The 21,655-nt window shown below is 42.5% G+C and overlaps 1 long non-coding RNA gene across 1 annotated transcript in view; it reads left to right on the plus strand.

The window, feature by feature from the left end:
• LOC122552421 (uncharacterized) overlaps positions 1 to 21,655 on the plus strand; it is a 754,662-nt gene that overhangs the window by 295,146 nt on the left and 437,861 nt on the right. The gene's annotated exons all lie outside the window — the stretch shown is intronic.

A 21,655-nucleotide genomic window follows, 5' to 3' on the forward strand; every position in this document is an offset into this window, starting at 1 on the left:
CAGTGTAACATTACCTGTTTCTGTATGTCAGCAACTATAAGGGCAGCAACAGTATTGCCAATGGATTTGATAATGACGCTCAGAGAAGAGAGATAGAGGGAACCTAACTCACTTAAAACAGGGACATATCCAAATGGACGCGATATTCAGAAATACGGGAAATGGGGAAATGTGAGAATAACTTGCCATTTTGTTTTCCTTCCAGTTCATCATCAGCAATCCCTTTGCTCAGTTTTCATTTATTTTCCTCTCTTTTTCTGGCAATTTCTCCGTCCATTCTATTTAAACCTGGCCCCCACCTCACTCTCCAACCTAACCATCCCTGATGTCAGGATTAATAGTATTATTTCCCAGTTTGCTTTCAGTTGTGAAGCAGGGTCACTGGACTCCAAACCGTTATTTGCATTGCTCCTGACAGAAGCTGCCATACCTGCTGAGATTCTCCAACAATTTCCGACGCTGGACAATTTTATTTCAGATCTCTAGCACCCACCGTTCGTTGGTTTATTTCACCTTTAATGCTGTTGTTTCACGGGATGCCAGCATCACGGGCAAAGCCAGCATTTCTTGTCCATCATTAATTGTCCTTGACGACGCAGCCATTTGTCAAGACAAAATGGAGTCAACAATTTTGTTGTGGGTCTGAAGTCACACCGAGTTCAGACTGGGCAATAATGTTAAGTTTATTTACCAAAGACTATCAGTCAAATAATAAAAATAAATCCTGATGGTTTCTGGTTTCCATGAGTGGAATTAGGTTTCATTCCAAGTTTTGTCATTCGAATTTAAGCTCTGATATGGGCTGTGGTAGGATCTTAAACACTGCCTTGGAATCACAGCCCGTGCCTCTGAATTACCCGGCTAATTGCATTATCACTCTGATACAGAGTCCTTATTCCCTAATCCGTATTCCCTAATCCCTGCCAGAGTGAGTTGGCGGAGAAATCGGTTTAACTACCAATGGTCAAAAGGATTTTGGGAAAAAAAGAGAAAGAGAGATTGAGAGACAAATTCCTGCAAGAGCACAGATTTCAGAATGCTGAAATTAAGACATTTCGACAGCATTCTGCAACATGAGCCTGAATTCCCAGTAAAGATAGATGAAGGGGACATTGATTTTAGGAAAGATGATGGAGAGTTTTGGATGAGCATTTGTTCTACAACATTGTAACTGGGTGTGCGGTCAGCAGAGTCTTCGACTCATTGGGCTACATCTAACAATAATTTGTCTCAGTGACATTTTTATTCACTGTGACGCGGGATTATCCGAGGTTGAGCTAGTTTCTTGTTGCTATCGTATCGAACTCACCATATTAACTACCCAATCTCATAGTATTCTACTCATTCAATGCCAGCCCAATTCTCCAAACCAACATGGCTGGAGGGATTTACCATCTCACTGATGCTCCTGGATATTCCGTGATCACTGATATTGGTGCCATCTTTCAAACTGTTGAACTTTCTCACTTTGGAGCGACCCTGTACAGGTGACCCCGCACATGACAGATAAGGGGAATTAACACAACAATTTTTCATCTCTCTCTCTCTCTCTCTCTCTCTCTCTCTCTCTCTCTCTCTCTCCACTTATGTTATATTCAAACACAATTAGTAATTCTGGCTCACTCTGTCTCACTTGATTATATTCAGCCAAACACTGTTTTCAAACAGTTGTCCCGTTATGAAATACAATTTCGAGCAGAGAACGTTTTTATCCTCAGCTGTTATCTTGACCGTTATTTAATTATACCACTTTCCTTGTAATGAACATTTTCTTTTGCCCTTTGTCTGTTACTGTTTCTGTCTGGAACAGTTACACTGCCTCCCACTCAGTTGGCTGGACGGCTGGTTTGTGATGCAGAGGGAGTCCAGCAGTGCAGATTCAATTCCCCCACACTGACAGAGTTTACCATGAAGGGGATGCTCTCTCAACAATGGACAATCTAGCATGGCCAATCCACTCTAATCTGCACATCTTTGTACTCTGGGAGGAAACTGGAGAATTCGGGGGAACCCATATCGATACGTGGTGAATGTTCAAAGTCCACATAGAGGGTCACCTGAGGTTTGGAATTGAACCCAGCTCCTTGGTGACGTGAGGCAGCAGTGCTAACCACATATTCATCATACTCCTCAGTAGGTTCTATTAATTAGCTGACTAAAGAAATCTAACTGAGTTGTTCTGATAACTGAACCTGTCTTAGACCTTTAGCATTGGCCATATTACCAACCTGGTTACATTTAAAATCTGCTGTGAACAGCAGAGGAGTGGAACTAGAAAAGGAAACAGTGGCACCCTCCAACCTCAGTCAGAACCGGAGTGAGTAGAAATTCGCAAATTGGGAATTCATTCAAGTGGGAATTCCCTTTCCCAGAACTTTGGAAGGGTTGAATCATAACATTATTTTGAGGCTGGCTTAATCTGATTGTCCATAGACAGATGAATCAGGGATAATGGTGCATGGAGAGAAAAGTGCAGCTGGAACCACAATGAGATGAGCCATGAGTTTATTGACTGGTGGAGTAGTGTCAAACGGCCGAATGGCCTACTCGTTTCCTCAGCCCTGAGTTTTAATGTTGCTTTCAGCCCTTCGGACCTGCTGCACAGGAGCAGATCGTGGCCACTCCGAAACTTAGGTGTAGGTTCGGAAATGTACTTGGAAAGTCCTGGCTGGGTCAGGCAGTGACCCCCGCCCCTCCCCACCCCAATCCCTGTTTCCAGGCTTCCCCTCTCTGTAACTTCTACTCCAGATGTGGGTCATGTTACAGACCCAGATTCGCTGTGAGTACAGCCCCCCATACCCCACACAAGGTCAACTCAGACAAATCCTCTGCTCTCCCTGAACGCAACATTTTACATCATGACTTCTAGGAAAATAACCAGCTATTTTCCAAAAGCATAACATGAGAACGTACGAAATAGGAACAGTAGCGGGCTATTCAGCCCCTCAAGCCTGCACTGTCAATCAATATGAACATGGCTGGTCTACTCCAAGGCTCAACTCCACTTTTCTGCTAACCCCTTGTATCGTTCAACTGGCAGATATGTCAAAAACCAAATCAGTCCGCATGTAAAGACGTTCAGTGTCCCAGCCTTCACACTCTCTGGGTTAAGGAATTCCAGCCATTCACTACCTTCTGAAAAAGATTATCATTTACATCTCAGTTTGAAATCGATATTCCTTAACCTGTATCGACATCCCTGAGCTCGTGATTCTGCCCTGATGTGGAATCATATTCTCAACACCTACCTTGTCAAGCCTCTTCTGTATTTTGTCCATTTCAGTAATGTCACCGTCATTCATTTAAACCACAATGAATAATCGCCTCAGTATTTTTGATGTATTCAATAAATCAATTATTTCATCCCAGGAACCAGTCTAGTGAACCAAGATTTGTGCATCGGCATGCTGACGTTATCTTTCATATGCATGAACACTCCAATCCGTTGTACTGCTTCTTTTTTGGAAGTCTTCCCCATTAAATAACAGCCTGCCTTTTGGTTGTCAGTGTCATCCACAAACTTGGATGTATATTGCACTGAGCTCCCGCCGTCAGGCTATCAGTATAGATTGTAAGCAGCTCTAGCCATCGCACTGATATTTGTGGTCTTCCAGAAGATTCTTTGTTTTCATAAAGTTAGATGAATCCTGACTCTCCGATTTCTAAGTGTTTACCAATTGTCATCCCAGGCTAATGCATTATCCGTCATACTACGAACTTCTGTCTTGTGTAAGAACATTTATTTTGTGATACCTTGTGGAAAATCTCTACAAAGCCTCATGGCTACCAGTCCACCTTTATCAAGGCCACTTGTTACATTCTCAGGGATCTCCAGAAAAACTTTGCATGATTTTACAGGCAAAATATAGTTCGCCTTTAACAAGACCATGCCTGACTCTGTGTGAAGCTTTTCTCAATGTCATGCAGTCCCGTCCTTAACAACAGACTCGTCAGAGATTCGTACCAATAATGGTGAGGCTGAATGGTTCCTGCTTTCAGTCTCGCTCCTTTCTTGAAGACGGTCGCCACATTGGAGGGTTTCCAGTTTCACTGGATCACTCCTTTAATCGAGAGGATTATGGAATATTTCACACAGAGTCACCAGCCACTCTGTGGCCACTTCTTTTAAAACCAGCTATGAATTGCTGATGACCTGTTTACCCTTGGTCTTATCTATTTGAGAAATGCCTTGTTCCTTTTGTTAGAGAGAGTTCAAGAACTTCCCTCCTATTACCATTTTGTTTATATCATTGAAATAATTACAGCACCTTGACCAGTGAGGAACGATGTAAAATACTGGTGTAAGTGATCTATCTGTTCCCTGTCGCCAGTTTCCCAGTCACAACCTCCAAATGTCCTCAATATACCTTTACTTTTACCAAAGATCCCACACACCTCTTGAACTCTTCTTGCATACATGGAAAAGCTCGTGCTGCTTGTTTTTATATTTCTAGCCAATTTGCTTACATCACATATTTTCTTCCCCTTTCTTCGTTTTCTATATTCATACAGTCATATCGCGCACACATACAATCTTTGGTCCAACATATCCATGCCAGCCACGTATTCCAATATAAACTAGTCCCATCTGCTTGCACTTGGCCCATATGCATCAAAACGCTTCCCATTCATATGTTTGTCAAACTGCCTTGTAAATGTTCGAGCTGTACTTGCAACTGCCAGTCTTCCTCTGTCAGCTCATTTCATAAACACATCACCCTCTGTGTAAAAGAAGCTCCCTCTTCCTCCCTTTTAAATCTCCCCTCTTACACCGTAAACCTATGCTCTCTACGAGTTCATTTTCCTGTGCCAAATCTTCTCACAAAATTCATTTTCCTATCCTGTCGAAAAGACCTTGGCTATTCACCCTATCCATGCCTTCCATGATATTATAAACTTCTAGAATGTCACCGCTCAACTTCCTACACTCCATCTGATTCTAGCTTCAAGAACAAGCATTTAAAGATAAGCACTGCAAATTTGAAACAATATTAAAAATGATAGGTAAACAGCACTCAGCCCAAACTTCACACTGTTATTTGTTTTCTCCATGTTACAATACTAAGGCAGCATGAAAATCTTACTACTGACAATACAAATCCAAACAGCTGAATTCCTTTGTCTAATGGCTGTGATGATCTCGACAGTGAAAATGTATCTCTGGCCAGATGTATATAATACCACATAGAACATAGAACATAGAACAATACAGCACAGAACAGGCCCTTCGGCCCACGATGTTGTGCTGAACATTTGTCCAAGCTTAAGCACCCATCCATGTACCTATCCAATTGCCGCTTAAAGGTCGCCAATGATTCTGACTCTGCCACTCCCACAGGCAACGCATTCCATGCCCCCACCACTCTCTGGGTAAAGAACCTTACCCTGACTTCTCCCCTATACCTTCCACCCTTCACCTTAAATTTGTGTCCCCTTGTAACACTCTGTTGCATCCAGGGAAAAAGTTTCTGACTGTCTACTCTATCTATTCCTCTGATTATCTTATAAACCTCTATCAAGTCACCCCTCATCCTTCGTCGTTCCAACGAGAAAAGGCCCAGCACTCTCAACCTATCCTCGTACGACCTATTCTCCATTCCAGGCAACATCCTGGTAAATCTCCTCTGCACTCTCTCCAAAGCTTCCACATCTTTCCTAAAGTGAGGCGACCAGAACTGCACACAGTACTCTAAATAATGTTCAAAGTTCTCCCTCCTGGTCTCCCTGTGACCTTGTGTAGTTGTGTCTTCTTTATCTTGCACTCAATAGAGAGAACCTCTTTCCCCATTCACATTTTAACTTAACTCATTTTATATCGTCTTCTAGTTCACCACTGCTAAAAGCCTGTTTATCTGTTCTCACGCCCTCTTTTGCCTGTCACTTACCACCCCCTCCACCCCACCTACACCTCTGCCAAGGGACTAAAATGCCCAAATTCCAATCCTTTTCAGTTCTGAATAAGTGTCACACTGGACTTGAAACGCTAAATCTGTTTTTATGTCTCCGCAAATGCTGTCAGACCTGCTGAGTTTCTCCAGAAATAAATAGGTGCAGAATAAATTTTCAATTAAACAAATAATTGCGGATACTGGAAATAAAAATAGAAAAATTGCGAGAGAAACTGGGAAGGGTCACTGCACGTGAAAGATGAACTCAGCTTTCACGGCACAAGATGCAGCCACACCTGCTTAATTTCTTCAGCAATTTCTGTTTTTGAACAGGTTCCTATAAAGTGTGTCAAATCTGCTCAAACGCCCTGTCCAGCACAGAGCGCTGTACACTGGGAAGTGAACAATAACGCAAAGTGCACAAGTTCATTGGCTCTGAAACGACATAAGGTTGGCATCACTGACACGACAAAACTCTTAATCATGGTCAGGGAGAAAAACAGAGGAAAAAACATTCACTTCAAACACAGAAAATGGTATTACGAGAAAGAAAACGATTCAGATTAATATGTTAAAGTATCGGAGTAATTTAACATATTGGAGGTGTGACATCAGGGAGAGACCCTCAGCAGAATGAGAATATGAAACTGGAAGTGTTCGCACATTAGAAGCCAGGTTAGGTCACTGAGTACAGTGCTGATGGGTGAATGGGTCTCGGTGTGAACTGGGGGAAAGTCAGTGAAATTGGTTTGCAGATATTGCAGCTCACACTGGGTTATCATGTGATGCTGTAGATCACAGCAGCAGCAGCAGTGCAATTGCATTCAATCACAATCCATAATTTATCCCCCAGGATAATCCATCAGTCTATCATTGCCATCAAGCCGCGTGATGGTTCAGTGGCGAGTTTGGGTGAACATGCCACAGTCAGAACCATGTGTATCTAAACACTTTAAAGCTACCGCACTTGACTGGTTACATTCCAAACAGCAGAATTACCATCTGATGGAGAGGGGGAAAGATCCCAAGACTAACAGATAAGACGAAGCGCTGTAGTCCTGTCACATTTAGTCATCAATGTCCATGAACTATTAAACAACTTACTGGAGGAGAGGACTCTACAAATATCCCCATCCTAAATAACGGACCGGTCTTTTTACATCAGCGTAAAAACAAGGATGTAGTGTCTGCACCATCCACAGCCAGAAGTGTTGAGTCTATAATCCATCTCATCCTCCTCATGATGCTCACAGATTCATAGATGCCAATCTTCAACCGATTCGATTTGCTGCACATGACATGAAGAAACAGCTGAACACAGTAGCTAGAACAAAGGCAATGGGCCCTGACCCCATTCCTGCAATAGGACTGAAGTCTTGTGCTGCACAACAAGCCGTATCCTTGGGGAAGCTGTTTCATTCCAGCTCCCAGCTCTGACATCTGCCTGGCCACGTGGAAAATTACTCAACTATATCCATTCCTATAACAAGGGAATGACTACAGTCTGACCATTAACCACGCCCTCAGTCGCGTCGCGATAGTCACATTGGTGAGAGTTCTTTTGACAGTGCTGCCCAGTAGCATAGAAATAACCTGCTCAGTGTGGTTTCTGACTGGTCCCCATGAGGAAATGGTGCTGTTGTGGAATTGTCACTGGATTGCAAATCCAGAGCAGGATAATGCTCTGGCAGCTGGTGGAAATTAATAAAGTATCGAGATATAAAAATCTGGCGTCAGTAACAGTGACCTTGAAGCCAATGTCGATTGTAAGCACCAATTTCCTTCCCCACTGTACTTTCAAGAATTGAATCTCCTGTGCTTTCCTGGTCTGGCCTAAACGCGACTCCAGACACACAGACATGTGAGAAACTCTTCAATGTTCTCTGAATCGGCCAAGCAAGACCCTCAATTGTATCAAACTGCTCCGGATCTTAAAGGATAAAACCGGACAGAACACCCAGCACCAGCCTCGGCATTGGAAAAGAGAATGGGAAACACAGTCCTGTCATCTTGCAGAGATCTCCTTCTTAACATCTGAGAGTTTGTGACAACAGTTATAGAGCTTTCCCACAGACTGCACAGAAACATCGGTAAAAGGAGGAGGTCTTTAGATACATTGAGCTTTCTCCATTCTAGTTCATGATGAAACTTTTCTCAATGCAGTTTTCCCCACACAGTGTTCATAACCCTTAGTATGTTTAAACAACAGGACATATAAAATAAGAAATACTGTAGTCCCTTCGGTCCATCAATTTTGCTCCTCCATTCAATATACAGGCAGTTCTCCAATAATGTGGGTTTATTAAAAACGATTTGGCTGCAACACGATTATGAATTGTGCACCTTTCTTTATAAAGCGAGCTCCTGTTCACTGTGACGAGATTCCATTCCCGGCCCCAGATGAACAGCAAAACCCAGCCTCAGGATCTTCTGTCTGCCAAATGCACCCTCAATGTGTTCAGCTAAATCAGGAATGTAATCCGTTCTGCAAGTCTTGAAACTGAAACTGAAAGTGGGAATTGTTATCGAGTTTTGAGAAGATTTGTGGTTGAGGTTCTCGATGTATGAACCTTCCAGCGAGCAAACCTGCATCCAGAACTGGGAATTGTAGTCGACATTTAGAAGAAACTTTATTTCAAACCAGGGGAGGAATCTTGGGGAGAAATATTGGCTCAGTTGTTATCACCAGGGACCCGGGTTCAATTTCCTCATTGGGTGACTGTGTGCAGTTTGCACGTTCTCTCTGTGTCTGCATGGGCTTCCTCCGGGTTCTCCAGTTTCCTCCCACAAAGATGTGCTGGTCCTGTAAATTGGTCATGCTAAATTGGGCACAGTGCTAGGTGCGTTAGTCACGAGTAAATGTAGGGTCGAGGAATGGGTCTGTGCGGGTTACTCTTCGGAGGGTGGTGTGGACTTGTTGGGCCGAAGTGCCTGTTTACATACTATCGGGAATCTACTCGAACTGTAAACCCGCAGCAGCATCACATGGTCAAGCAGCTCGTGTGCTTTCTGGTGAAGACCTTGTTGAATGGAACAGTGCTGTAGTCGGTAATTGTAGTGTGAAAGTGGTACGTTTACAGCACTATTACATTACAATATATGGTTTAAAAATTTACGTAGACTGTACTGTTGTTTGTGCTACGTTGACTATTATTTTTGTTTTGATTCTTCCTGACATTATTGGGCCTTCGCCCCATACCCGCTTTTCCCCATAGCCCCCATTATTTTTATTGCACCGCTTTCTATAATTTGGTGTTACACAAGAACACAGCTGCCGCGTTATCAGAGAACAACCTAGAATGATCGCTGATCCTCTATCGCCACACCATTCTCCTGCTCTCTTCCCATCCCTTTCCTGTCTAAAAACCGTTATTTGTTTTCAGTGCCTTGTCTTCCACAGCCTGATCTGGGAGAGAATTCCCCAGGTGCAGCAGTCTCTGAGTGCAGACATTTTTTCTCATCTCAATGCAGAGTGGCCAGCCTGTACCTAATACTGTGGGCCCTTGTTTTAGACGCCCCAGACTGGAGAATCATCATCCCTGCTTCCATACTATCTCCCACTGTCAGAGTTTTATATATTTCACTCGTTTTCCTAAAGCTCATGGAATACAGGCCCAGTCACCCCAAACTCTGCTCCCACAACAAGCCTGTCATACCAGAGAGATTGATCTGGTTATCCTTCACTGCTCCCCCTCAATGTCGGTTTGTCCTTTATTAGGTAAGGATACTACACTGCACACAATACTGCACAATGCTTGAGATGGGGTCTCACCAAGGAGAAAGTGAGGTCTGCAGATGTTGGAGATCAGAGCTGAAAATGTGTTGCTGGTAAAGCACAGCAGGTCAGTCAGCATATGCTGTGCTTTACCAGCAATACATTTTCAGCTCTCACCAAGGCTCTGTGCAGCTGCAGTAAGACGCCCTTATTCGTGTACTCAAGTCTCCCTGAAATGATGGTCAACCCGCCACTTATCTTCTTAACTGCTTTCACCGTCCATAATCAAACAATCACAGAAGCATATAATCTGTACTATCAGAAAAGCAATACGATCTACATAAGTCCCACTTTTACATGAGATCTGTCGCCATAAATGTTATGATACTTCAAGTACATTTTAACGGTTGTGAGGTTACTCATCACAATTATCCTCTCAGGAATTTTAATACTGACCCAACACCGTCTGGGTAAAAAACATTCCTCATATCTTCTCTAAACCTCAACCCCTTCACTTTAAAAGTGTGCTCCCTTGTTCTTGTCCCCTTTTTACTAAATGGAACAGCTGCTGTCTATAGCCCCTGTCCATGCCTCTTGGAATCCCATCCTTCTGAACCACATCCCACTCAGCATTCTCTGCTCCAAAGTAAACAACCCAAGCTTATCCAGCCTCTCTCTGTAGCTGATATGCTCCATCCCAGGGAACATCCTCGTGAATCTCCTCTGCACCCATCCACTGCAATCGCATTCTTCCATAATGTGACTCCCATAACTCCACACAGTATTCCATCTGTGGCTGAATCAAAATTTTGTATAACTCTTACAATCTATGTCTCGATGAATAAAGGCTGTGCCGACAGGCGCATGTGAATTCTGAACTAACCTGTTACTCTGTCTAGTGACATTTAGGGATGTATCGAGAAGCACCCTCGGAGCTTCCTAGTGTGCTGTCATTCATTGAGTCCTCCCCTGTCTGGTGTCTTCTTCCAAAGTGCATCACCTCATATTTATTAAGGTTACATTCCATCTGCCATTGCTCTGCACATCTGATCATTCCGTCTGTATCTTCCTGTAACATAAAACCTTTCTCCTCACTGACAACCACCCGGGCAATCTTTGTGCTAAACGCAAACATAATTAACACACTCTCCCCACCCCCACCCCCCACATGCGCATCTAAATCATTTCTGACTACCACAAATAATAAGGGACACAGCACTGATCCCTGTGCTACGCCAGGGGAGACTGGTCTCCAGTCACACAAACAATTTTCTACTCTCTGTCTCTTGTCCGTTAGACAATTTGAATATAACTTACTAAATTAGACTTGATAGAATGACATTGTACGTTGTTCATTAGTTTCCCATGCGGGGCTTTGACAAAGATCTTGCTGAAAAACCATATCAATGACTTCTTCAAAAAAAAAATCAATAAAATTCGTTCGGTACGACTTCCCTCTGATATCTTCATGCTGGTGATCCTGATCAAACATTGCCTCTCTAAATGAAGATCAATTTTCTCCTTCCCTTTTGTCCCCAGCAGTTTCCTTGACACTGATCTGATACTCACTGATCTACAGTTCCCTGGTCTACCTCCACCCGCACTCCTGTAAAGGCTCCAGTCATCTGCCACCTCCGATGTGACAAGATCCTACTTAAACATTTGAGTCAGTGCCTTTCCTCCCTTGTCTCCAACAGCAGCCTGTGAAACAACTCATCCAGACCTGGGGACTTGTCCAATTTTATACCAGCCAAAACCATCAATCCCTGCTCGCATCTTATATCAATCTGTTTAAGAACTTCCCACTCCATCTTCTTGAACGAAATAGCTGCCTCCTCATTCTCCCAAGTAAAACAGATGGAAAGCTCTCATGTCACAATCCATCAATGTTTTCCAGCTTCGCACACAGATTGCTCTCTTGGTTTCTAATGGGCTCTGATTGTTCGCTGGTTATTCTGTTCTGCTTGATGTTCTTGTGGAATATCTTGAAATCCTCGCTAATCTTGCTCACACTTTTCGATGACCCTATGTTCGTCACTCCCCTCTGAGTGATATTTTTTACAGTTTCATTTCGATCACCTCTCATTCTTTGAAACTCTACAGCATACAGGCGGAGTTCCCTCATTGGACAATCTTGCCATCCGAGGGATTAGTCTGGAAAATGTCCATTCAGCATATGAGATCAGTATGATTTACTTGGATCATGAAATCAAAGCTGTACTCAATACTCCAGGTAGAGACTCACCAACATTCTGTGTCACTGGCGCAGAGCATTTTTACTCATAGTCAGTGCAAATTACTTCAGAAGCTGTAATCTGTAGTGAAACCAACACATGCTGGAGATCACAGTGAATGAGACATCATCCATGGAGAGAGAGCACAGAGCCCTTCATCGCCTATATTCTGATTCCCTTCAAACAAAGGGAAAGTTAACTTTTACCTTCCCCCATTTGCGTATGTTCCTCCCAATACATTTTTTTGTTTGTTTTAGGGATAACTTGCTATATGAATTCTTTAAAAATCCTCCTGATATCCAACTAGACCACATCCACTGGTTCTCCATTGTTTATATCGACAAGAGACATCTTCAACAAACATTTGGTAAATGTTGCCTTCCCTTTCAGAAATCTAGCATCATTCTCTAGACGTTTGCTATAACTTTCCAAGTGTCCAATATTACATTCTTTATAATAAATTCCGACATATTCCCCACTGTGAACAATAGGTTAACTGGTCTGTAGTTCACCATCTCCATCTTCTTCACTTTGTAAATCCTTAGAATACATTTTTAACTTTCCAAATTGAATACGGAAAAATAGAATAATTCCCAATGAAATTATTATCTCCAATTCTGCTTTCTCTGAAATTCTGGTATGAAGTACATTTGGTCTGTCAGACTTATCAATACAGTTATGTTTTCAAATGCTACCTCGTCACTGATTTTAGTCTTTAGTTACACAAGTCCCATAGTCACTTGGTATTCCTGGGAGATATTCTGGACCCTCCTCCGTGAAGACAGATATAAAATAACTGTTTAGTTTCCCTATCATTTTTCTGTTCTCGCTATAAATTATCCTGTCCACACATTCACTGTTCCACATTTGACCTTGTTTTTATTTTCCTTTCAAATATTCATAGAGATTTTTCGTCAGTCTTTTTGTTTCTGGTTAGTTTGTATTGCTGTTCTCTTTATACTTTACTTATCAGTTTATCAGTCCTCTTTTGTTGTGTCCAAAAGTTCAATGAATGCACAATAAATGACCCTTTTCTAAGGCATTTCCTTCGATCTAATGTAATTTTTAACTTCTTTTGTTCACCATCGTTGAGTCACGTTTGACTTTTGCGAATTATGCCTTGGAGGGATATATGTATATTACAGACATTACAGTGCTTCTGTAAATAACAGATATTGCCTGTCTTTCATTAAGTCATTTTAATGTACTTTCCAAATTCATAAAGCCAACTTCACTCTTGTATCATAATGGTTTCCACGACTCAGGTGTATACCCGTAATGTAAGAAAAAGAACTGCTTGCATTCAGACGTCATCTAAAATTCAATATATTAAGATCACTATTCCCCAAAGATCCTCAATAGCAAAGTATTCGATTTGCACTTCTGATCACACAACACCAATTCCAAAATTTCTTGATCAACAGCTCGGTGCTCAACATACGACTAAAGCAACCAGGCTCATACACACTCAACATTAACATTCACTTGGGTAAACACTGGTTAGATGTTACTTGACTCTGTCCATTATAACTGCAGTACCCACAAACTTGTATGTCTAATTTCCTGTTTTATAACATAGACAACGTTTGTATTGCAGCTTTCAACTTGATACGTAATTCTCATGAATGTTTGCTTCTCCTTGCTGTTTCTAAGATCACCTCAACAGATTCTGTGGAATTTGAGTGACGTGGGCTCTGGCGAGGTTAATGGTAGATTCATGCGAGATGTTTGGAGAGGCATATCTCAACATGGATATTATCTAACCACATTTTACCCGTTCTTCTCAAGCGGCATTGTAAGATTTTTCTCCAGATCTCCCGTTATGCTGGTATAATAGAGAAGGACAATGATCTATCAGCAATGCTGTGTATTCCCCAGAGAGCTGAGACTGCTCTAACCTGAGTGGGAACCTTATGGCAGGCTGATAAAGTGCTACTGCTGCTGTACAGGATCATCGTGAGAGCACATCTGGAGTCGTGTGTACAGATGTAATCTCCTCACTGAGGAAAGGATATTGTACATAACTCAAAGATTGTTCCCTCAACTGACTTCTGCAAGAAAGGTGTTAATCATCGAATATCTCCAGAGTGGAAGCAGACCATTTGACCCATCGACAACACACTGAAACTCCGAAGATCATCCCATCCAATCCCCACCAGCCACCACACCCAATCTTTATAACCTGGCATTTTCCATGACTGGTGCGTCTAGCTTCCACATCCCCGGATATTATGGGTAATTTAGCTTGGCCAATCCACCTAACCCGCATATCTTGGGACTGTGGGAGGAAACTGGAGACTGAAATTGAACTAGGATCGCTGGTGCAGTGAGACAGCAGTTCTAACCCATGAGCTACCCAGTGTGGGCAACAACATTTGCCTTCATATTTCAGCGTTTGAAAAGTGGCATTTGAGCAGGGAGATTCCGTAAGTCCCCAAAACTGTGATTGAACGACAGGAGGAGAACATTGAGATCTTGAACGGCTTGGTCAGGAACAGAAGCAGGACATGCAAGTTCCTTTGAAACTTTAATGTATGAACACCAGGAGGACATTCCGCTCAGCGAGTGTGTAAAGCAGGAACAGAATGAGTCCAATTAGCCTCACATGCGTCTTACACAGCAATTGGAACAGATCTTTTACAGCCTTGTGCCTGTTACACAGGAATTGTGAAACGGAACATAATGGTTATAGAAAGGGAAGAACTTCGAATAACCAGCTTCACTCGGGAATGATAAGTGGTGAGAAAATTATTGGGATTGAAGACAAATTGTTAGGATGCGTAATAACAGAATTAATAACAGGAGATTTCCAAAGTCAAGCCACAATCCAGCACAGTCAACATAGTTTTATGAAGGATAAATCATGTTTGAATGATTTGACTAACTTTATTTAAAAAAACGTAACAAGCAAGGTGGATAATGGGGGTTCTATAGATGTATTATATCTAGACTTCCAGACATCAGTGCATAACGTGTCGCAAAAGATTATTATGCAAGACAAAAACACTTGGGATTAGGAACAATTTACTTGCTAGGGGAGAGGATTAACTAACCAGTAAAAGTCATGATATGGAGCCGTTTGATTTGGACTGGGTTGGACAATGTCAAAAATGAAATGAAACCCATTAGAGCCCAATGGGTTTATTTGTAAACACAAGGTTTCATTGTGCTGCTCCTTCATCAGGTATAAGCGACAGAAAGACCTTAAACACAGAAGATATAAGGAAAAGATCAAAGGGTTGTACAACTTATGCACATGAATTGTACACACACCTAAGATGACTCTTAAATACTTAATCAGTTGGAATGGAGGTGCGAGTTTGATTGGTTAATATGAAAATTGCCGAATTTATTTCAAGTCACTGCCTGGAGATACCTTCAGGTATTATCGATGTAAATAAAGTAACACGTGCGGTCAGACAATGTATTCTAAGCTTGACGCCTTGTTTGGACTTTGTCTGTGTCTTGACCTGGAGTTAGGCTGGTTTTATTTACAAAGTACGATTTGTAAAATAACACATTGACTGAATGTCTACAAATTGTATGTTTTGGAACAAAATAAAATGTATCTGCAAATACAAATGGGAAAATGTAAATTCAACCCACAGATTTATATGTGCATTCGTGTGTGTGCGTATGCATATGTATGAGAGAGGGGCGTGTCTGTGAGAAGGGGAGAGAGAGACATTGTCTGTATGTCAGAGAGAGTGAGGTGGAGTGTGGGTGTGAGTGCGGGAGGAAGAGAGAGTGGTTGTGTGTGCATGTGTGTGTGACAGAGTGGAGTACGTGTGTGAAATGCGAGAGAGGGTGAGTGTGAGTGTGTGAGGGGCAGAAAGGGAGAATGTGCATCAATGTATGTAACAGGGAGAGTGCGAGGGTGTGCTTGTCCAGGCTAAGACACAAACAGATATGGCTGATCCCTTTCCCCACGCACACTCACTCCATGGTTTTCAGCGCTTCCCCTCTCTGCAGCCTCTGCTCCATTTGTTGTTCATGTTACAGACCCAGATGCTGTTACTACAGTCCCATGCTACGTCCCGAGCTGGGACACCAAATCCTCCGCTCTCCTGGAATGTCTGAAGCAGCTTACAGCACAATTTCTAGCAAACAATCCCCAAGCACCTCCACTAACAGGAGGCAGTCAGAGTCACCTCAGCTACAAGTTAGATGCCTTGTCCTTTACAATTATACTCAAGGACCTTCCTTGCGTTACTGACCGCACCATCAACTGAGAGGGACAATCAGAGGCATTCCATGAGAAGGCGCATACCAAGATTCAAACACGTGAAGCAAAGCTCCTGGAACACCCTTGCCCATTGGGTATCACATGGGACACATTGAGAAGTGAACAAAAGCCGGACACACACTATTTCAATGTTTCTGAGCTTCACCATGCCGAGACACGAGGGAGTCAAAAGCCAATGCCAGGGAAAGACGCAGAAAAAAAACAAAAAAATAATTAACAGATAACTTGGTGAAAATATCGATAAGGAGATGGAGGGATTGTATTAATTGGATAAGTGAGACAACGGTGGGCCCAATCACAAGAATGCAAACATTGAATAAATACATTGCTAGATCAGCTGAATTGGTCTATTGCCTCCAATTCTAAATCTGCTTCACAGAACCAGCCCAGACACCTTAAATTGGGGTACGGTAACGGCCAAGATGGAGAGCTGTGCAGGCTGTGCTAGTGGATTACTCCATAAACCGGACTATCTGCACAGCATGGGGAGCATTGCAAACCTTTGCCAGGATATTGCAACCTCTACCACCATCCTCTGTCTGGACCTTTGAGTCAATTTTGTATCCAAATGGCTAGTTTTCTATGTATTTCATATGAACCAACCTTGTTAAACAGATGACCATGCACAATGTTGTTCAAAACCTTACTGATGTCCATATCGTCAATGTGCACCTCTCTACCTCAATTAATCTTTTTAGTCACTTCTTCAATAAAATCTCAGTCAAGTTAGTGAGACACAACATTTCTTGCACAAAGCCATGTTGACTATCCCTAATCCGTCGTTACCTTTCAAAGTGCGTGAAAATCCTATGCCTCATAATCCCCTCCAACAACTTACCCACCACTGACGTCATAATCACTGCTTTTCCTTATTACCCTTCTTAAATTCCTTAAGTTATGGCACCACGTTAGCCAACCTCCAGTCTTCCAGCACTTTATCTGTGGCTATTGATGATAGCACAAGGCCCCGCAATCACTTTCCTAGCTTCTCACAGAGATCTAGCGTACATCTAATAAAAGTCAGGACATTTTCCTTCCTTTGCATGTTTTGAGACCTCCAGCAGCTCCTCTGTGATACAGACACTTTCCAAGATGTCATTACTTATTTCCCAAATTATTTAGCTTCCATATCCTCCTCCACAGTAAATACTGATACAAAATATTCGTTCAGTACCTCCCCCATTTCCTGTGGTTCTGCATATGGGCAGCCTTGCTGATGTTGAAGGATGTCCTATTCTTTCCACAGTTACTGTTTTGTCCTTGACGTATTTGAAGAAGCCAAAGCTATCACATGTCCCCTTTTTCACGCTCGCAATTTCCCTCTTAAGTATACTATTGTTGCCTTAAGACTCTTCTATTGATTCACTTTAAATCAGGAATTAAGAGGCAAATGCTGACCATTCCAGTTGTCGAAAAAATCCACCTGGTTCACTGATACCCTTTAAGGAAGCAAACTGCCATGCTTACCTGGTGTGGCCTACATGTGACTCCAGACCCACAGCAATGTGGTTGACTGTTAACTGCTCTCTAGGCAATTAGGGATGGGTAATGGATGTTTGCCTAGCCAGGGACGCCCTCATCCCGTGAATGCATTAAGAAAAAAACCCTCAATTCCTGCTGTCTATAACTGACATATTCTTCCCTCTTATCCGTGACCAGAACCTCAATTTCTCCAATCCTCCAGCATTCCTTACACGTACCAGCCTTACCCTTCAACCTAAGAGGGACATACTGTCTCTTTACTCCTGACATAACATTTTTGAAGGCTTCTCACTTCACAACTGACCAATTTCTCTGCGAATATATATCCTAACCGACGTTAACATTTTCATTGAGTAGGACAGAGGGATTGTCTGCATGAGGCTGAGCTAAATTATGCTATCTTATCAAACTCACCTCATTAACTACCCACCGCAACCAATGGAGTCCCTCTTATTCAATGCCAGCCCGATTCTCCATTCATCATGGCTGGAGGTTCTCACCATCGCCCAGATGCCCCCTATACTCCACGACCCCTGGCATTGGTGCCATCTTTAAAAGGCCAATGGGCACATGGTTGTGCTTTCTCAAGTTGGAGCTGCCCTCCATAGTTTATCCTGAACATGGCAGATAAGTGGAAATTATACTACAGTTTGTCGACTGGGGCCCGCAGATCCTGGTGGATTAGCTAGTACAGAGAGGGAAATTCTCTCCCCAAAAGGGGGCCACACCACCAGACCCACAATCATGGTCTGAGCTCAGAGCAGTATCTGCGGTCTGAAGAAATGTCCAGCAATACAGGAGAAGAATCAATGTCCTCCCCACTCTGTCAGGATAAGATCACCGTATTTTCTCTACTCCCTCACAGTCACGGTATATCTGTTATAAAACCTACCCCGGAACAAAACTTATGCCCCACCACTCTCACTGCTGCATGCAGCACCTTCCCTTTCTCTCTTTTACCCCTCTACTATATCTCCTTCACTACTAGCACTGCATGGATATAACACTCTTGAACAACTCCCTTTGGACAAGTCACCATCTCACCCACCCATCCCCACCCCCCCAACCTTCACCAGCACTAACAGTAGTATAACCCACTCCCACCCTCACTGAATCCTTCCCCGTCGCCTATTCCAGAAGAAACAGCTCGGAATATAATAGAAAGTGCGAATCCGGGTAGTGGAGTGGTCGATATCCACCTCTCCCCACCCCCTGTATTTGTGTGTCTGTATTTTTCTCTGTGAGTGTCTGCGTGTGGTTGCAGGTCTGGCAGTCTCTGTGGTGCTTAAATGACATAATCTCTCTCTTATCTGGCCACAACACCCTACTTCAGTGATGGTGGCAGAGAGTGATAACCTTCGATGATTCAGTCTGAGTGGGAGATAAGGCAGCAGCTCATAGCACTATCCAAACTGACAGCACCATCAACACACACACCTTCCCGCCCGCTACACCCCGCGCCCCACCACACACACACACACAAAATGCTGGTAGATGGAGAGTTGCAAATATACTTGGGGTCGTCCGAATGGAAATGCTCACCTCCGAGTGAACCATTTTGTCAGGAGATGACATGAATTTATTTCTGATTCTCTGACTTGCAATGCTTAAAACTTACGTGGAAAAGTATTGAAAATTCCCAGAAAAGGCCTGGTAGCGTTGATAATGACGCAGGGACAATATCGCTTAGTATCAGACAAAACTGCTCTGTGTTTCCAAAGATATTATTTGAAAAAATCAAACGAACGTGTAATTTAAGAGATTCACAGCAAAGGATTTGCTATCTACTCAGAGCCAAAAACTGTGACACTGATGCAGTGGCGTGGGGAGGCCAGCAGAGGGTAGTATTGGATGAATCTAATCATAAAACTGAGTGGTTCGCACACCCTCTATCAGGATTAGAGATGTTGGCCTTACAAACCTTCCGAACATTCCGTGGAAGAATAAAGGGAGTGATAGATAATTTTCGTCTCCATGGAGACGATGCTTATGAACTGGATAGATAAGATTTACCTTATTGGAGTTTATATAGAGAGAAGAGTTCATAGTGTAACTGTAAAATCTTTAGGTCACCCTCAGTGGGAGCATTGTGTGTAATCCTTGTCCTCATTCTCCACCAAAAACATGTAAAGAAGTTAGAAAGGGCACAGACGCTGTTCCCTGGATAGCAAGATATTAGAAAGCCAAGTGGCGTTGTTTACTGAGACATAAAAATATCAGAAAGGATACAAAAGGTTTAATCGGGATGATAGAAAGAATGAATGAGTTTATTCACGAGATTTGGAAATGCTGGAGCAGACACACGCAAGTTTCTATGTAAACAAATGAGATTTTCACATAACGCGAGGTTTGAATGACTAAATCAGGGAAATTCCCTCTATCGAGTGTAACAATAACTTTAGTTAGAGCTTCAAAACCATTAGTGAATGATTAAGAAAGGTTTGGATGAGAGTTTCTTCCACTCAATAGAGTTATTTAAATCGTGAATGACTTTCCAGAAATAAAGCGTAGAAGCTGATTTCACAGTGTTTTAAAAGATACACGAGCAAACATAGAAGGAGGGAATTTACCATTGAGAGAAAGTCAGTGTGGTTGCGTAACAATTTCGAATTTGGTTGACTTCAGACACAAAGACATTTCATGAACACGTACAAGTGAATGAGATTGAATATAAAATGTTCATGGATTGGTAAGGTGTGACGTATTATTCAAGGTGATACTCTGTAAATGGAGCCGATGTCCTAAAATAACTGCAGACAGAAGTTATATCCTAATGAATAGGAACTGAACCGTCACTTGGAGATGCAACACCTACTTTAAAGCTTTGACCACATTCACATGATGTTATGTATATTTCGTACATTCTTAACTCCACCCAAGAAATCCACCAAGAAGACTCTGTCCTTTTGTATTGTTAACCCTCTGTACTTCTCTGCAGCACGCCATTGAAGATAAAATATGCTCAGACCAAAATTCAATTCAATAAAATATTCAAACGGTCCTATGTAATTTATTTTTTATTATTGCAATTTTTTTATTATTTGCAACAAACTGCGTAACATGAAACCAGATCAACATCTATTTTCCCGGAATTTAACGCAGTGCACATGGGAAACATTTTCCATCTGCTGAAAAATCACCTTCGGCTCTTTCTCCACACATGTCTCTACACGTTTTAAATACTTGCAGTATGTTTGTTGATCAAGGAGTCATTATCCAGAAAAGGTCGTTTCTCAATCCACAAACACGGGTATCTTCGCATAAACTTGGCTTTGCTCAATATCACCTTTTATCCGTACCCCTCAACACGACAACAAATTGAAGCTGCTCCATGTGATGCTCAAACGTAAAACTTCAGCACAGCATAGCCCACTCTACTGGAACAGAGATAACGTGCACTGTTCACCTGCAGCACAGGAGCAACACATTAATGCTTACCTCCACATTCCTGGTTTTACCTTAACGTTTGGGAAACCGAATTTCTCTGATTCCATGGCTAGTAACGGGGATTGTACGATCATCTTCACCAGTGGTTCTGACCCCGAGTGAGGAAAGTGGTGAGCTACTCATTGCAAAGATGGGTAGATTGTTGAAATATACAATTTCGACATTTGCCTTCACTATGAGCACTTTATTTTGTTTTTCATCTGTAGAAATCTTAAACTCTTCATCTTGAACAGACGCAATGACAGATTTCCATTGTGTCTCTGGCATCAAATTCCAAAGTGTAAACCCCCTCTGAATTCTTCCACCGCAGTCCGCTGTGTGGGAAGTGTTCCTGTTGTGGGAAATGCACTTCCCCGTGTGTCAACTGCTGGTCCCAGCATGCGCTCTGGCACTGCACTCATTTTCCTTCTGACACTTGCTCACTGTGTTGCTGTGATCATACAGTGTCTTGGTGTCGCATGGCCCAGGAAATTGATGCAGATCAAGGTTTTTGCATTGTTGAGTTCAATTGTCAGTTTAGCCTTATTTAGGATTTTGAAATTGTCTGTCCTGTACACAAGTGCATGTCAAATATATCTGAATGGAAGAAAGGTGTTCCGAATAATGACATTGAGCACTATGCACTCTACTCCAGTCTGGCAAA

This window comes from Chiloscyllium plagiosum, unplaced genomic scaffold (genome assembly GCF_037043375.1).
Source record: "Chiloscyllium plagiosum isolate Xiang-an unplaced genomic scaffold, Cpla_swu_hap1 HiC_scaffold_45, whole genome shotgun sequence".
NCBI classification, from domain to species: domain Eukaryota; kingdom Metazoa; phylum Chordata; class Chondrichthyes; order Orectolobiformes; family Hemiscylliidae; genus Chiloscyllium; species Chiloscyllium plagiosum.